This window comes from Ictidomys tridecemlineatus (genome assembly GCF_052094955.1).
Source record: "Ictidomys tridecemlineatus isolate mIctTri1 chromosome 12 unlocalized genomic scaffold, mIctTri1.hap1 SUPER_12_unloc_5, whole genome shotgun sequence".
Classification (NCBI taxonomy): Eukaryota; Metazoa; Chordata; class Mammalia; order Rodentia; family Sciuridae; genus Ictidomys; species Ictidomys tridecemlineatus.
In genome coordinates, this window is record NW_027520963.1 from 772,720 (window position 1) to 790,419 (window position 17,700).

The 17,700-nt window shown below is 48.1% G+C and overlaps 1 long non-coding RNA gene across 9 annotated transcripts; it reads right to left on the reverse strand.

Moving 5' to 3' along the window:
- Positions 1–1,179: 1,179 nt before the first annotated feature.
- LOC144372340 (uncharacterized) lies at positions 1,180–17,371 on the reverse strand. 9 transcript variants are annotated; one of them, XR_013432350.1, is made up of 6 exons: positions 17,151–17,371; positions 14,987–15,063; positions 13,685–13,784; positions 4,991–8,160; positions 2,900–3,068; positions 1,180–2,255 (listed from the first exon to the last, which is right to left on the reverse strand). It is a non-coding gene; the product is annotated as an uncharacterized LOC144372340 (long non-coding RNA). The 9 variants fall into 9 exon arrangements; XR_013432351.1 differs by having other exon boundaries at positions 14,905–15,063; XR_013432354.1 differs by having other exon boundaries at positions 4,991–5,204; positions 17,151–17,353.
- Between the last annotated feature and the right edge of the window lie 329 nt (positions 17,372–17,700).

A 17,700-nucleotide genomic window follows, 5' to 3' on the forward strand; every position in this document is an offset into this window, starting at 1 on the left:
GCCCTGCCATCTGTACTGATCAGTCCAACCCCTCTCCTTCCTGTTTCTTGATTATACTACCATGGTTCCCACACATGGATGCCAGGGTGCTTGTGGACCCCCAACCATTTGGGTTCCAGGAACAAATGCCACAGTGGAATGTGTTTGCGAACTTCTGGATGACAGGAAGTCCCACCCTCCAGGTTTTCATCTTCAATGTAATGAGTGCAGAGGGAGCCAGGAGGGCTCTGTCAGGTAGAGAGGTGGGAGCTGATGGAGCCTCAACTAAGTGCCCAGGACTCTGGGTTCAGAGCTGGTGTTATGTGGAATTGTTGAGAGATGTGACGAAAACCCAGCTCACTATATGCAGAGACAGCAGATGCCCTCACGTGGTCAGGCTGCTGTGCTTCTCAGAGCCCCAAGATGTTCCACAGGTGTGGAGGTGGGGAACCCACGTGCCAGCCCAGGCTGCTCCTGAGCACCTCTACCTGGATTCGAAGCACGTGACTCTGCATCAGAGTCATCACATCAATGTATCCAGGCCCCCCACCCCAAAAGTTCTCTCAGAGACACTGAAGTTCAACTGGCTCTGGATTTGACCTTTTCTCTGGGATTCTGGGGGCCCATTAATTAGGAGGTCACAACAATTCTCAGCACACAGGCTGAGCCTACTGAGATCCCAGGAGTATCCAGGCATTGCTTCTATTTCTAGTCCATCATGACCCATGACACTGTGGACACGTATTGCACTCACTAAAGAAACCACCAGGCCCAGGGCCTTTGTGCCACTGGCCTGCAGAGATCTGGAGGAGCAGGTAACCTATAGGCTGCGTGGAACCAAAGACCCTAGATCCTGAGATCTGAGCTGGACACACAGCTCATGTGCACACAGTCACCACTGTCACTGAGAGTGCAATTGAAACACCCGCAGAGTTAGCAGTGGACCTGGTATGCCCACGAGTGAGGGTGATCTGCATTTCTTGAAAATGATCGTGTCCAGAGAAAGGCAAATTTTGTAGGATTTCACTTATCTCAGATTCTCAATTATCAGGTTCATAAAAAGTAAATACCATGTTCTTTTCCTAGGCCTCAAGGGCACTAGAATTCAGCATTGATGGCAAGAGTATGTCCACGTGAGTTCTGGAGATGCATGGTGGTGACGCCTATACACCAACATGAACATGCTTAATGCCACTCAACTGTGTACTCCAAAATGGTTTAATTACAAAACGGATGTTTGGTGTCAATTACCACAATGTAAACACTTGGGAGACTGCTGATTGACTTATCTTAGCATAGTTTGTGTTGTATTGGCACTGGGTAATTCATAGCACAGATTTTATTTCTCAAACTTGGGAGGCTGGAAGACCAAGACCGGGGGCCAACTTGTAAGAACGTTCTTGTTGTGTCCTCCTGGGGAAGCAGGTGAAAGAAGGACAAGGGCTGATTTGAGAAGCCCTTTCCCAGGGAAGGAGAATCCATGGCCTAAGCACGTCTTCAAGTTCCCACCCACTAACACTTCATAATGCAGAGACAGAATAGAATGACAGCCCATGCTCCCCAGAACATCCCAACTTTTGGCATGAGTCCATTTCTGCAACATTTCACAAGTCATGATTTTGGATAAGACAAGAGTTAAGCTGAACACATGGGGAGCGGGCTCCCTTCTCGTCTGCTGCTTGCAGTGTTGCAGGTGGCCTTACAAGCCATCACTGAGGTTCTGCACAACAGCTCCGACTGCCCCCCCATCACATCCCCATGAGGCTGACTCACACACAAGTCCTGAACACTCCCAAGGCCAGAAACCAGAAATGTTACAAGAAATCCAAGGGAGATTTGTTCAAAGTCAGCCCAAAACACCAGTCCACACAGGCTCAAGTCTCTTACAAAAGTGCCCGAGTATTTGCATTTAAACCCTGCATATCTTCTTCCTGTAGCACTTCCATTATCTCCAGATGACTTCTGACACCTAATACAATGAAAGGGCAGTGTGATTCTCTGTAACACTGTAAGATCCAGGAAACAATGAGGAGAGAAGTATCTGTCCAGAGAGACACAACTCCTTTCCTAATAGTTTGGATTTCCAGCTGGTGGGGATCATGGATGCAGAAGAATGGGTGCAGGGCCAACTGCACTTTCTTGCTTTGCATTGAGGGGAGGAAACACTGCAGCCAGGATGAGGGCTTCTAGGAGCTGATATCCTTCAATTCAACATCTGGACACATCTGACCTTCAGGCTGGAAGACTTTCTAGCAGGGGATCCAAGGACTTGCCTACTGTGGAAGGAATCCAAAAGAATAACTTACTTTAAAGGACATCAAAGAGGTTCAGGAGGGAGGGAGCCAACCCAATTGTCTAGACCACTTTTAGAGGTCAGGGGGTGGGTTCCAATGCAAAACACCGCAGTCCCATGGAGAATTCTGCAGTGTGTTGGTGATTAAGGAGAATGTGTGAATCCAGGGGTCACTAGGTCCTCTCAGCCATAAGGAGGGAACCTGCCATAAAGGAACTAGGACAAGGGTGCGAGGAATGCTCACTGGGGGGAGATCTGAAGGAAGGAAAGTGTACTCATTAGAAAAGTGTCCCCTGAAAATTCTTAGCCAGCCAAAAGTCGTGCGAACTTGTGTGGAAAAAGAGTCTTTGCACAGTGATGAAGCTAAGAGCTCACATGATGGAACACGGCATCAACTGGGACCAAATCCAATTTCTGAGATTCTTGTAGGAAGAGGAGAGTCTGGACCCAGAGACCAGGGAGACTTGGGGATACAGCCTAAGTGAGGATGGAGTCAGGAGGGGATGCCCATATGGGAACCACAGATCGTGGGCAGCAGTAGGAGAGTGGGAAGGGCTGGGAGAGTTGGGGGGACAGTCCCCTTGAAACTTGGGAGGGGTTATGGAACTGGGACAGCCCAACACCTACTGTGATGAGCCTCTGGAGCTCAACGGAAGACACATCCTCTGTTGTCGGCCACCCAGTTGACAGAGTTTGGTTGCAGCAGCCTAGGACCCAGCTGAAGGTCTGAGTTGTTGGCCATGCAGGTTGGATCTGGACCACAGACACCCTCATCAGAGACTGTAGGGTCTCATCCCTGAGGCAAGACAAGCACCAAGTCAGGCCAGGTGGGGAAACGGCGAGGCACACACTCTGGGGGCTGGTGCCTGTGTTACTGGGAGCACTTCTGATCCCAATTCCCTGATCTGCTGCCAACACAGGCTACAGAGGAGGGTACAGGGACACAGACCACAGATCTGCCCCACTCAGTGGGCCCAGGCCAACACCACACCCAGCAGCCTCGTGCCATACCCAGTGAGTCTCGAAGCGGCCCCCTCTTCCCATCCTGAGAGCTCTTCCCTTCCTCATGTGCCACTAGCTCCCTACTGTCTCTGGCAATATCTACTCTGTGAGATGACAACATCCATGGGTACTGCTCTCTCATCCCAGGACAGTGTGGTCCCACACACCCTGGTGAAATGGGCCGCCTGGAAGCTGGACCTGGAGGTTGTTGAGGCTGAATGGCAGGTATGGTCCTCTGGCACTTTATTATTTAAGTTAAAAACACAAAAACAAAAACAAAAAACGGGTCTTGGTGCTCAAAAATGTTTGATTTGCATATTCTCATCCCCTAACCCCAATATTTTCATTATTTCCTCACATATGAAATCTTACTAGGAGAAAGTTAATTTCGTATTATACAAAGTTGATTGAAATAACATTGGTATAAATAATCAATCACCATACTTTCAATTTTTGTTCCGCTTTCCTCTTAGAAACCACATGGATACAAGAGAACAGAGGACAGACTCATGGAAATGCTTGAAATGACAAGAAGCTCCCACTCAAGCTCAGCATTTAGTCCTGGACAGGGTAAGACCAGGCCACTTTGACATCTGTTCCAAAGAGTCTACCAGACAGAATCCTCTGACTGATCCCTGACTGAGCCATAGGAACTGGCTAGAAAAGCCTTGACATCCTCAATACATTCTTCACTTCAGAATACTTGACAACCATTGATATCCATCTCTCGTTACCTTGTTCCCCAGCCAACCATTCTTCAACAAATTCAAAGGAGCAACTCATGCAAGCACACAGAGAGAGGTGTTCACTACAAACATCCATGCGTGAAAAAGATAACTGGTATTTCTTGTTTGGGCTATTTCAAATGAAATCCCTTCTGCATGACCTCCACAAACAAAAGGAAAATATTTGTGAAATTCCCACATAGAAGAGAAGATACACTTGCCAAGGAGGCAGTGCCAAGAATTTTGACACTCCAAATGTAGAGTGTGTGTTTAGGAAGCAGTCACAGTTTCCATGAGAGAGTCCCATGAAATCAATTGGGAAGATCCATGCTCTAGCCCTACCATGCACGTGATGTGACTTGAAAGAGTCATTTAGTCTTAGTAACCATCATCACTAACCACTAAGTCAATGAATAAAGGTCCTCAGGTGTCAAGCGACAAAATGTGGGATGAGCATGGATGAGGATGGGTGGGAGAATCCTCCCCCTCTAACACAATTAGGGAAGGATGTGCTGCCCTCAAGTGGCTGGGGGACCTGGGATCCTGCCACAGAGGGGGATTCCAAACCTCACATCCCCTGACCCAGGCCAGAAGACCAGGTAGAGTCCAAGGACCCTGGGGTGGCCCAATGGCAATAAAGGTCAAAAGGAACTAGGGATCTGCCTGGACCCTCAATCCCCTACTCTGAGCAGGGCTGCATGACGAGGCCAGAGGCCATCCACAGCAATCTGCCTTTATAGGAAAACAGGGACTGCAGGCTGCCTCTGGCTCACTGAATCAGGGTGGTGTTTTCATAAAGCAAGACCACTTCCTCACATTTGACCAGCAGCTCATGCGCTGACAGCACAATGGCTGGCTTGACTCAGGCCCTGAGAAATAAAATAGAAAATTCATAGCAAACACATCTTTAGCTCTTCCACATCATCAGGGGGTGCGATTCATCCGTCAACAAAGGGGTCTGAAATGGTGTCTAAACATGCTGGGGACTCACCTCTGTGTGAAACTCTTCAGGAAAAGGGGGATCAAATCTCATGAAGCAACTCTTCTCCCTTCTAGCCCATGGGCAATGCAAGGAACCTGCATGATACCAGAGGCTCACTTCTCTCTTCTGATGTCTTCTGGAAATGAATCATTAATGCTTCCTTCAAGGTGAAGCAGAAGCCTGCATTCCCAGCTGCACAGAAGTGTCTGAGGGCACTGTCTCCCTTAAAACCGAAGAAGAAAAACAGGTCATTAAAGAGGCATATGGATTAGAGTACATGTTCAATGATCCATCCTCCCTGGAGCCTTCCACACGCCCATCTTCCACATTCACAGAGCAATGCTTGGCCATTCTCAAAGACCAGGAGACCATGATGCTCATCACCAGGAAGTCATTAAAGGACTCGAACAGAGCAGCATGGGTTGTAGAAGGTGGCACACCAAGGATCTTCAGCTCTGCTGCTACAACACAAGACCTTAACTTCAGTATTGACTTTCTGCCACCTACCAAGTACGATATTAGTGTCAAGCACAACATGCAGACATGCAAGTAGCAGGTGACACCCCACATCCATTTACAGAAGTGGGCAACATCTGCATTGGAACAAGAAAGTATCTTATCCTTACTGATAAAAATCATAAGAAACAAAGAATAAAATGGATGCAAGATTTCTCATTTCACTATTACGTAGCTGTTGGAATTCCCTATTAAAAAATACCTCCTCCAAAATGAAAAGTATCTCAGACATGTGTCAACTATTCAATGGATGACATTTTAAAACTATGGCCTTTACTTAATATTTATGTATGCTATAGCCCTGCCTAATGCTCTTTGAGAAAGGAGCACATAGAATTGGATCTTTGAAAACCTCACATTTGCTGATAAATATTACTGCTTATGTCAGGCATGGTGAAGTGAAAAGTGGGACTTTGGATGCTCAAAGAACACAATGTTGTGGGATTGGTGTCCCTGATTCATAGACAGTATGTGGTTTCTATGAAAGCCAGTGAGGGAGCAGGAGTAAGGAAGCTCATTGAACAGATGACCTCAGGGGATACTGGCAAGTAGGCCAAATTGAAGAACATGTTCCAGCTAACAATGGTATTTGGGCTCCTGAGCCCAGACTGGTTGTTAAAAAAGGTGCAGACAGGCAGTGTTCATGTACAAAATGTCTACCATTTAAAGGTGGGTAATTTAAATGGCATCTAGTTACACATCTGAAAAAATGGTCTGCCAACTTATGAATTTCACTTTAACAACAACAAGAAAAAAAAAAAACCAGACAATTGTGGGAGGCCATCCTCGCACGTGATTTGATTTACTTCCCTGGCTGGGTGAGAGGCGCTCAAACATAGTTGTGTCAGAGCCATTCCCCACCCTTTCCCAGGTCCGAGGGCTTGTCCATGCAGAGGCGTGCCTGGCCACTGACCTGAAGACCCAATCGTTGCCCTTGACCTTGGGATGCTGCCCCCCTTAACGTTCACTGGATGGGATTTTCCCTTGAATTTTTTATTCCCCAATAAAAGCTTACTCCCTGCATGCTCTCCCTCTCTCCCTAGTCTCTTGTGTAAACCTCGCCACCACATTAGGTGGCTAGAAGTGGGAGCTAGAAGAAGCCGTCTCAGAGCTGTGTGAAAGGTAATGAGAGTCTTGTGTCTTTAATTTAAAACTCACTAGCAATTTCTTATGAACTGAACCTTCTTTCATGAAGCTCGAGCTGGTCGCAAGGCAGAAACAATGAGACATATAAAGATAAAACCTTGTCTTCACCAGGACGCCTAGAAATAGGTTTTATTTGGCTCATGCAAATAGCTTTCAATAGAAATTCTGATTTCTGAATGAACCCATTTAATTTTATAATGCACAGATCACAAGGCTTTCTTTACAGAATATTCTCTTCTTCCTCTTAAAGTCTCACATAGAAAATGTCTCACAGGACATCTGAGGGGAATGACCCAAAGGATGAGAGAATGGCTGGAACCGTTCTCAAATGTGCCCATGTAGCCTAAAGTGTAAAGGCATCTAATTGTTATCTAAAACAATTATGAACCTATTTGATCCATTATTAATAAATATCACCACTTTATCACTTGAAGCAAATCACAGAAAATTGGAAACAGATGATCATTGGCTTTGATACCTTTACTTCCATTTCATTACCCAGAGATGATCAACTCTATACTTCAAATGATGCAAATTTATTACAGAATGCCTAAGATCCTGAGGATTTATTTTGGCTCAGCCCATGGTATTGCTTCATTATTTTATTATTTTGTAAGTAATAAAATGTAACTTCATGTTGGATAATATATTCAAGTCATGAAAATATCATCCAACATCATTCTTCCCATTAGCCCAATTTCTCTGCATGCTCACTTACTCTTTAGGAATTTTACTAATTATTTGAAGGTTCTAGAGGACCTGTTAGACTCGTAATGGACAAACAATCCAACATACTCCAGGGTATGTAAGGGTGCCATAAGAAAATAAGGTCAGCCTACAGCAATGGGCAGCTGCCTGCCCCAGGGTGGGAGGAGCCCTGGCCATGGCACCAGGGCTGCTGGGCAGCAGAAGCCTCCACAGCCCTGCAGGGAGCCTGGAGCACAGCTCTGCAGAACCATGCCTAGCCCTGGACAGATGCACATGAGTTCCCATCACAGGCTAGAGTGACAGTCCCAGGTGCATGCCTGTCATGCCAGCCACCAGGGAGGCTGAGGAAGAGGAACCTTCGAGGTCAGCCTTGGCAACTTGACCCCGTGGCAGAGGGGAAAAAGTTTACAGGGGTCTCTGAGGGTGTAGCTCAGGTAGGTCACTTGCCTAACAGGCTCAAGGACCTGGGTTCAATCCCCAGAACCACACATACACCAAAAAGTGACCTTGGAACATGGTTTAAAATGATGGGTCAGGTACACAGAAGGAACAGGAGAGGGTTTTTAAAGCGAGGACTTAAAACAAAATCCACAGGTGCGACAGGAAAACAAAAGGACACAGAGTCAGTGAGACCTGAAATACCTGGGCAGGTCTGTCTTTTAACCTGCCTCCTGCCCCCAGGTCACACTGGGCTCCTCCATCGGCCCTCCCCTCTCCAGGGGGCCTGCGGATGGATCAGGCCACCTCTTCTCCTCTGAGGTCCAAGGCGCAGGCCACACTGCTGAGGCCACCGCATCCTGAACAGGACCCTGCAAATCAAAACCCACCAGCTGTGACCAGCAGCTCCGCTGAGAAAAGCCCTTAGGTGAGAACCAGGACAGCAGGGTTGGGCGGTGGGCGCTGTGGGGACCGCCCTGGGCTCCAGGGGACAGGCAACCCGGGGCCGAGGTTCCAGGGCGGCGTCAGAGTCCTCCTGGGGTCCCAACCTCCTGTGGGCGTCTAGACCTGGGCCGCTCCAGGCCAGCTCACCTTCTCCGCTCCTGGATCCCGGGTGCTGGACCCACCACACCCGGAGCTGCAGCCCCGCCTCCAGGGCGCTACTTCCGGGCTCCTCCCACACGGAGCTGTGGGGGACCAGGCTCCATGTTCCCGCCCTGGCATAGGCCCCGCCCCCGTCTCCCTGGGGAAGGTGGGGCCCTTGGAGCCCTGCCAGAGGAGCTGTCACCTCAGGTGGTGAGCTAAGGCGGGACAGCAACTAACTAGAGTCCTCACCTGTCCCCAGCTTCCTAGGAGTGAGGCCTGTGGCTGCAAAAACGAGATCCAATTATATGCTTTCCTATAAGAGACTCAATTTTACACTCAGAAGTTATAAAAGAAATCTTAATTTTATAAATTAATCCTCTATCTTAACCCCAGAGTTTTAGAACAATTATCCTAGGGGCCACATTCAGGCTTCCAGCTGGCTGGAAGGAAACGGTGATCATGACCCTGGGCTGGCCTGAGCGAGGGGATCCCCGTTCCTGAGCTTCCTGGGAACTGGAGCAGCACCTTGCCCACTGTCCAGAAGCATCAAGGCATGGTGCAGGCCACTTTCCCCCACCTCCAGGCGGGAGCAGCCTCAGCCCTCTTTGAAGCCACTCAGGTTCCCATGTCTACTCCTGACCTAGGAGCCGAAGACTGGCAGCCTCAGTGCCCCATGTGCACCCAGCAGTCATGCTGCGACTCCAGAGGCTGTTCTGCCCCAGGCCCCCATGGCCTGTGTTCCAGCTGCTGCTGAGTAACAGTGGTCGCTGTGCTGCGCAGGGGAAGGCTGAGCCCTCCTTCCTTCCTTCCTTCTCACCCCTCCTTTGCTGTTTGCTGCCCACCTCCCTGTTCATCTGTCTGGCAGGCTGGGCACTCCCACAGTGGGCACGCCTTTCCTTCTGGCACCTTCCCACTCCATGAGGCAATGCTGCTTACCTGTTTTTTTTTTTTTAAATTCCTTTAGAGAAACCTCCTGATTTTTCCAAACCTAAGATGGCCAGAAAGTTCTTTGTCACCAAAGGTTACCTGAGTTGAAGAAGTAAGAACATATCCTCTTGACCTCACACGGGGACCAGCAGTCTCTGGTGGCAGAGGTGCTGTGATTGGGGTGAATGGGCCTCAGGTAGGCCATATCCTATTTATTTTTAGCAATAATATAACAGCATTAAAAGAGAGGTAAAGAATGCATCAAGGAGAGTAACTAAGAACAGAGTAGGGACAAAGAGCATGAGAAGAAGATTAACATTAAACAGGGATGAGAGGTGGGAGGGAAAGGGAGAGAGAAGGGAAATTGCATGGAAATGGAAGGAGACCCTCAGGGTTATACAAAATTACATACAAGAGGAAGTGAGGGGAAAGGGAAAAATAATACAAGGGGGAGAAATGAATTACAGTAGAGGGGGTAGAGAGAGAAGAGGGGAGGGGAGGGGAGGGGAGGGGGGATAGTAGAGGATAGGAAAGGCAGCAGAATACAACAGACACGAGTATGGCAATATGTAAATCAATGGAAGTGTAACTGATGTGATTCTGCAATCTGTATACGGGGTAAAAATGGGAGTTCATAACCCACTTGAATCAAAGTGTGAAATATGATATATCAAGAACTATGTAATGTTTTGAACAACCAACAATAAAAATAAAAAAAAGAAAAAAGAATGCATCAAAAAGGCAAAGGGAAGTCCATTTCTAGCACCGCCACACACACGTGCACGTAGCTTCCTTCTACAGGCCAGTGCTTCTTGGTGCTCAGAACTCAGAGTTAAAATTCGGAGCTTCCCCTCCCCTAAGGGGCTGAGAACCTGATCACTGCAAATTGAACCCTTTGTACAAGAGCTCCAGAACGAGAGAGGTAATTCCTATTTAACCCTGAGAGAAGGCTAAACAATATAGAGCACTAAGTTAGATCTGAAACAGCTCCAGAGTCAGAAAGCCAAGCCTTGGGGAGCCTGAGACACCTGTGTGCTCCCTGCCACGATGACAGCGCCCCCTAGCCTGTCCCAGCCCAGCCAGCTCGCTGAACAGTCTGCTGGGCCCCTGTGCAGGACCCTGGAGCTCTCTCCAGGGAGCAGGGGTCTGCCCAGCTTCATCCGCATTTTCAAGGTCTCTTGACACCCACAGGCTACACTCATGTAAGGCTGTGGGCTGGGGCAGCTAGGACCCTAGGGGACAAAGGGCTCTGAGACAAATACTGGGCTTCCTGCTCTTGGCGCTGCTGCTCCACTGTTCTGTGCTCGCTGGCGTCCTGGAAAGACCCCTCGTGTCTCCTGGGAGCAGAGACATGGCTGAGCCAAGGTGGAGCTGGTAGGCAGGGCAGGTGGGGCTGGAGGTGGATGCTCCTTGGAAAGAGAAGAGAGGGCTGCAGGTGCCACACTCGCTCCCTTCTCTCTGTAGGTAGCAGGATGGGTGGCGAGGATGCCCAGTTGGGTCAGTCCTGCCTTTGCCCCTCCAGGTGCTCAGGCAGGGCAGCAACATCCTAAAGTTCACATCTGGCCCCTGACCTTGACCTATGTACACCGCAGCCCATGGTCCACGGCTTTGGAAAGGCCTAGGGCCTCTGGTTTCACTGCCATGGCCTGCTGTCGGTGAGCCAGCCTGTCCCTGGGTCACAACAGCAGGGTGCCCAAACCCACCCTTAGCATCACCAGGGACGCACACGGCAGGATCCCGCCATGTGCAGAGGCAATGCCAGGACAGCCCAATCTGGGTAAGGGGCAGGGGCGGCAGCAGCAGGGCGCCTGAGAGGCATGCTCTGATACCAAAGGTCTGGGTGCCCGTGTGCACTACACTCAAGCGAGAGCCTCAGTCCCTGAGGTTGGGGACAAGGACCCAGGGCCCTTCTTAGTAAGCCAACACACAGAAGAGTGCTCCTAGTTTCATCCACCCCCTGCACCACAGTCAAACCTGACCTTGAGATGGTGAAGGGACCTAAAAGCTAGTATCTGGAGCCACAGAAACTGCCGGAAGCGCTGTGCTGACAGGGCAGCGGGGGTGCCCTGGGCTCCCAGAGGAGCGGCTGGCAGCAGCAGCAAGAGGGAGAACTAGGCCCCATGGGTCCGGCTGGCCCCTGACAAAGACCGCTACTGTGCTGCTTCTCCTCACACTGGGAAAAAAACACAATTTTTCTGAGAAAAGATTTGCCAAAAAAGGGCCACGAACATCCAGGAAAGAAAAAAGAGGCGGGGCAGGTAAGGAGAGATTAATCCCCAGGAGCACGTTATTAACAGTTACTGAAAGACTCAACACCCGTGTGTGATGACAAGCACCTGTCAGCTCTGGAGAAGGAACAGGGGATATTTAAAGCAAGGCCCTGACCCAGGGGCGAAGCCACCACTCAGTCTGCTTCCCCTGCTGCTCCCCAACCTGCATCAGGCTCACCGTCTCCTGTCCCCTGTGTGACCTGGAGGAAGGCCCTCTCATCCCTCCAATCGGTTAACATCTGTTTTAAATTCCTCAATCCTCTTCATTTGAACAAATTTCAGGAAATGGCAGCATGTATCTACCTGGTGTGCACTGACATTTATTTGGATATAATATAATTATGATATAGACAATTATAGCCAACACCATTGTGTTTCCCTATAGCCACGGACTATAAATATGGACTAAGTGTTTTATATACTTGCTTTCAATTAAACCTCATTAGAGCTGGAGGGAATTGACATTGCTATTATCCCCATTTTAAAGAGGCAGCCACTGAAACCCTGAGAGAAGGTTACATGACTACAGGGGATCCAGTGAGAACTGGAAGTTCTGGGATCTCCCCAGGAAAAGGCAAATGAAACCATGGTGAGAAACTGCTGTTCCCTTTTTAAAATGGTCTAAACAGAAAAATCATATCACATGCTGCCAAGAACACGGAATCACTGAAACCCGTGCACAGAGAGGGGGAGAGGGTCAATGGCACAGGCGTTCAGGGAAGCAGCCAGACCAACACCAGATGTAACAACAAACCCTCTGCTAGGCAGTCCTACTTGAGATGTAGGTAGCCTCACATCCACACACGCAGAAACGTGTATGCAAATATTTAGAGCAGGTTTATTTATAGTTACCCAAACCTAGAAAAACCCAAATGACCACCAACTAGAGGATGATAAACACATGGTGGCATGTCCATGAAATGCAGCAGTAACCATTTAGAATGAACAGGAACAAATCACTAACAAAGGCAACAGCGTGGACGAGCCTCAGATGTATGATGGTCCAAGACGCCAGACTCAGAGGCTGCAGGCCGCAGGCCACATGAGTCCACCTATGGCATCTGGGAAAGGCCAAAGTGCTGGGGAAGAAAACTGAGGAGTGCTTCCCCAAGTCCAGAGCTGGGAGCTGACAACAGAGGGACACAAAAGAACCTTTGAGAGCAAAGGGAATATTCTTTGGATTGTGGTGATTGTCACGTGATCGGTACATTTGTCAAAACTCCAGGAACTGCAACCCCCAAATCATAAATTTTACCGCATGCAAGTAAAACCTAAATAAACCTAAGATTAAAAAAAAAAAAAAGTTCATACTGTAGTAACTTGGCCACATCAGTGTTTATAGCAGCTCAATTCACAGTAGCCAAGCTACGGAACCAACCTAGGTGCCCTTCAACAGATGAATGGATGAGGAAAATGTGGTATCTATACACACAAGAGAGCATTACTTAGCCTAAAGAAGAAGGAAACTATAGCATTTGCCAATAAATGGATGGAACTGGAGATTATCATGCTAAGTGAAATATGCTAGTCAGTCCCCAAAAACCAAAGGCCAAATGTTCTCTCTGATATGCAGATGCTAAAGCACAATAAGGGGAGGGGAGGGAAGAAGAAAAGTTCATTGGATTAGACAAAGAGTGTGAGGGGGAGGGAGAGGGGCTGGAAATAGGAAAGACAGCAGAATGAGTGGGACGTCACTTTCCTGTGTTTACATATGAACCCACGACCAGTGGAACTCCACACTATGTACAACCACAAGAATGGGAAGTCGCACACCATGTATGTAGGATATGTCAAAATACATTCTCCTGTCCTATAAAACCAAAAAGAACAAGTAAAAAAAGATTTCCCTGAAGATAGGCCCAGGCATTGGTAAGTCTCATTTGTTCAAAAGTAGCTGAAGGATTTATTACCAAGTCTGTCACTTGAGCTTAGTGTTAAAGAAGAGTAAATGATGCTAAGCTTTATTATTTTTCTATTTCTCTTCTGCTCTTTGGCAAAAATAATTAATTAGGTAAAAAGTAAATGACAAGAGACAGCCAAGCAGGGGGGACCCAAGGCAGATGCAACCTGGGGCCGAGTGCCCCGCGGTCACTGCCCGGGAAGCGGGACGCACCTGAGCATGCTCCGTGACCTTTGGGTGAGAGACCTCAGTTTCACCAGGAGTTGAGGCTGCCTCCGCATGGTCATCATCTGCTGGAAAACACTGCCTTGCGCTGTCAAACAGAAACAGACCCACAGCTGTCAGCGCTCGGAACGGGTAAGACTATTTGTTAAGACTATTAAGTGACAGGTCAGCACAACTGGTGGTTATAGCAGGCAGGAGGCGCCCACATCCCTCCGGCTGTCAGAAGAGACCTGGCGGTGACAGACACCTGCGGCCTCCCTACAGCACCCCTGGCCACTAGGGCAGATGGCCGCAGCAGCACGCAGGGAAAGGGGGAAGGGCACATGCGGCCCCAGGAAGAAGCACCTACACCCCAAACCCCAACTCCTTCCTGTTCCAAGGAGGAGAGAGCCTGCCACTGGGGCAGCAGCCAGGGTTGGTGTCCTGGACCACACAAGGACGGGAGGGCTGAGGCGTGCGAGGGGGCTCCAGCCGTCAGCCCACAGCTTCCCGGGGGAGGGCCCATCTGTGCTGCCCTCCACTCCCTTCCCTGGTGTCCCCTGGCCAACAGACATACTGACGGGTGCTCCATCTTCCTGGAGGGTGAGGTGGCATGCATGTCACGATTTCAATGCCTACACGCCCTGACCCTGAAATGGGCCATCTCTGAGGAAGCCGGCTTCACTCACTCTGTACCTGCCACAGCATCAGCTCAGCGTTCAGCGACAGAACTAACGCAGGGCCCCATTTCTCACGATTTTCAACATTATAGTCTTACATGTGCTACCAAAAAAACAATCACTGAGATAAAAATGACTAAGATCACATCACCAAATGGCACATCTTAAAACATGGGAATCCAAGTAGAAACTGTCATGCTTACTGGAATACGGCTGCCTTCTCTGAAGCCTCTGCCATTTGTTTCATCTTTAAGGAAAAGGAGGTGCCACGGTTTGGATCTGAGGTGTTCCCCAAAGGCCCACAAATTAAAGGCCTGGTCACCAGCCTGTGGCACTGAGGGAGAAGGTGTGGGACCTTTAAGAGATGGGGCCTTATGGGAGGAGGCTAGGACACTGGTCAGTTGAAGATACTGGACCCCAACCCTTCCTCTGAGTCCTGGCAACCATGAGATGAACAGGCCTCCTCTGCCATGTGCTCCCACCTTGATGTCACAGGCTCAAAGAAACGGCCAAGCAATCATGGACGGAAACCCGTGAAGCAAAATAAACCTCTTTCTTCTGAAGTTGATTATCTCAGGTACGTTGTCACAGTGACGGAAAGCTGACAGAAGGCAGCGCACCCCTGCAGTACCTCTTCTGGACACGGAAGGGTCCACTTCAACACCTTTTTCATAAGGAGTGCCACCATTCAAGAAGAGCTCGTAAGTCCTGTGAAGGAATAACATACTATGATGGCTGCGCATGGCGGGCATTCCGGAGACACCTGAACCAGAAGTGAAACATTTTTAGCACAAATGTATTCATTCTATTTATGTCTCATTGATGGATGAGAATGACAGTGTTGACCCTTCCATGGGGTGTCATCTCAGCAAAGAGACTCTGCCCCAAGCATCAACACAGAAAATGTACTTATATGAAAATGAGAAAGATTTTTGTTATTAAGATGGGCCTGAGGCTGTAGCTCAGTGGTAGAGCACCTGCCTTGCACACGTGAGGCACTGGGTTCGGTCCTCAGCACCAATAAAAATAAACAAATAAAAATAAAGATGTTTTGACTTGAATGACTTGTTAATAGCAAGTAATTACTGTTTTTAAATGTGTTGAATCAATATTTAAAATTAAGCCATTATGAATTTATATGATTTTTAAAATAAAACAGTAACATAGATCGTTGTAAAATGTTGGAATGGGGGCTGGGGTTGTGGCTTGGAGGTAGAACACTTGCCTAGCATGCGTGAGGCACTGGGTTCGATCCTCAGCACCACATAAAATAAAAAATAAAAATATTGTGTCTACCGATAACTAGAAAATAAATATTTAAGAAAAATGTTGGAATGGCATAGACAGGACACGTAAAAAGTGAAAAATTCCTCTGTCCTTCCCCCTACTTCAGTAAGTCTCCTGCCCTGTCTGTCACCCACCCTGTGACTCCCTGTGCCTCACAATACACATCAGAATGCTTCCCTATCGACCGAGCTCCACCTTCTAGGAAATAACTGGGACCTCACTTTGCCAAGGTGGAATTTTGGATGTTTCCTTATTTTTTTCTTCTAAGTATAAGTGAAAACCCTGAACATATTTTTTAAAGAATCATAAGAAACTTGAGTTTCTGTATTCACTCCTGATAATGGGGCGCCCCTCCTGCTCCGGCTAGGATGAAATTAGAAACTAGGGTTCAGTGGTAAGGAGGCTGTGCAGGGCATGTTATCCAAGTTAATCCTCACCAGGAGCTTGTGGGGTAGAAATTATTTCCCCAGATTAAAGGTGGGGGAATTTGGACACTATGGCGCATACCTCCTGTTATACAGGCAGTGTGGGACCCAGCACCCTGAGTTTCCGTAATGACAAATTTAGAATCTTGATCACCATCCTCCCTACTGCTTGTCCATCTGTAGCCCTCTGTGAATGTCCTGTTTATATCCTAGACTTAGATCTTTATTTTCCCCATTTAAAAATTCAGATGAGCTGGGTGAGGAGGCACATGCCTATGATCCCAGTGACTTGGGAGGCTGAGGCAGATGGATCACAAGTCAAAGACAGCCTCAGTAACTTAGTGAGGTCCTACGTAACTCAGCGAGACTCTGTCTCAAAATAACAAATAAAAAGGACTGGAGATGTGGCTCAGTGGTTAAGCACCCCTGGGTTCAATCACTGGAACCAATAAATAAATAAATACAAATTCAGATGATCTTTTACTTATTAGTTTTCAAGGGCTCTTTTTACGTTAGGGCTAACAACATTCCAACTTTGTGGTATGCATGAGGATATTTGCTTCTAGCTTGCACTGTGCTTTTAAAGTTTAAATTTGCTTACAGGAGGGCTGGGGCTGAGGTAGAGCACTTGCCTAGCAAGTGCGGGGCCCTGGGTTCAGTCCTCAGTACCACATAAAAATAAATAAATAAAGGTATTGTGTCCAACTACAACTAAAAAATAAATATTAAAAAAACTGCTATAATTTCAATGTCCTACACAGATTCACAGAGGACCTGGGGACCCTGGACTTAGCTTTTGCACTGTTTTCAGCATGGTGGAATGTGCCAGTACTTCAGGGAACAGTCCCAGCAGGCAGATAGTGCAAGCATATTCTAGAACATGTCCTATGTGTCCTTCTCCCTCTCTGGGTGAGGGTGTGTGTGTTGCTTTCATACACTACTTTATACAACACTAAAATCAACATTAAAAGCCCTCGCCCCAAAAGCTGTTGACATGCCAACAGAACAAACCTGAGTTCCTTGATCCTAAAAAAAGAACTTCTACAAAATCACACAACTGCTAGGAATTCGCAGAGCACTTACTTTGCTGGTATTGGAACGCCACTGGCATCGAAGAGCCTGAGAAACACCCAGCCGCAACTCAACTCTCCTCTCTCACCCGTTGACTAGGAAATAAAACAAGTCTGAGAAACAACATCTGAACGAGTCAAATTATAAGCACATGCAAGCCCCTGAAAGGAACAAGGCCAGTATCCCCGCTTAGGGCTAAGCAGTTCTGCCCCAGAAAATCAAATGAAACGTGGTGGGTCCCGGGTACAGCAGAGGTGGCACTTTAAGTGACCCATCATTAACTACCAGTCCAACATATAGCCACACCTGTAGATAGGCCTTTGTACTAGTGTGTGGGGGGGTGAGGTTCTTTGCCTCACCTCTGTTGGCCCCCAAATTTTAGCTAAACGACCATCACAGGGAGGAGGATACACCAGCTCCTTTTGGAAAAATTGTACCACCAATAACACCATCAGCAAAAATACCCCGGCACTGCCACAAGTTGCTGCACCAACAGATAGTTCACAATGCATAAATGTGATACATAGTCGAGGCAAGTTCTGTCAGCAGTTCAGTGATAGCT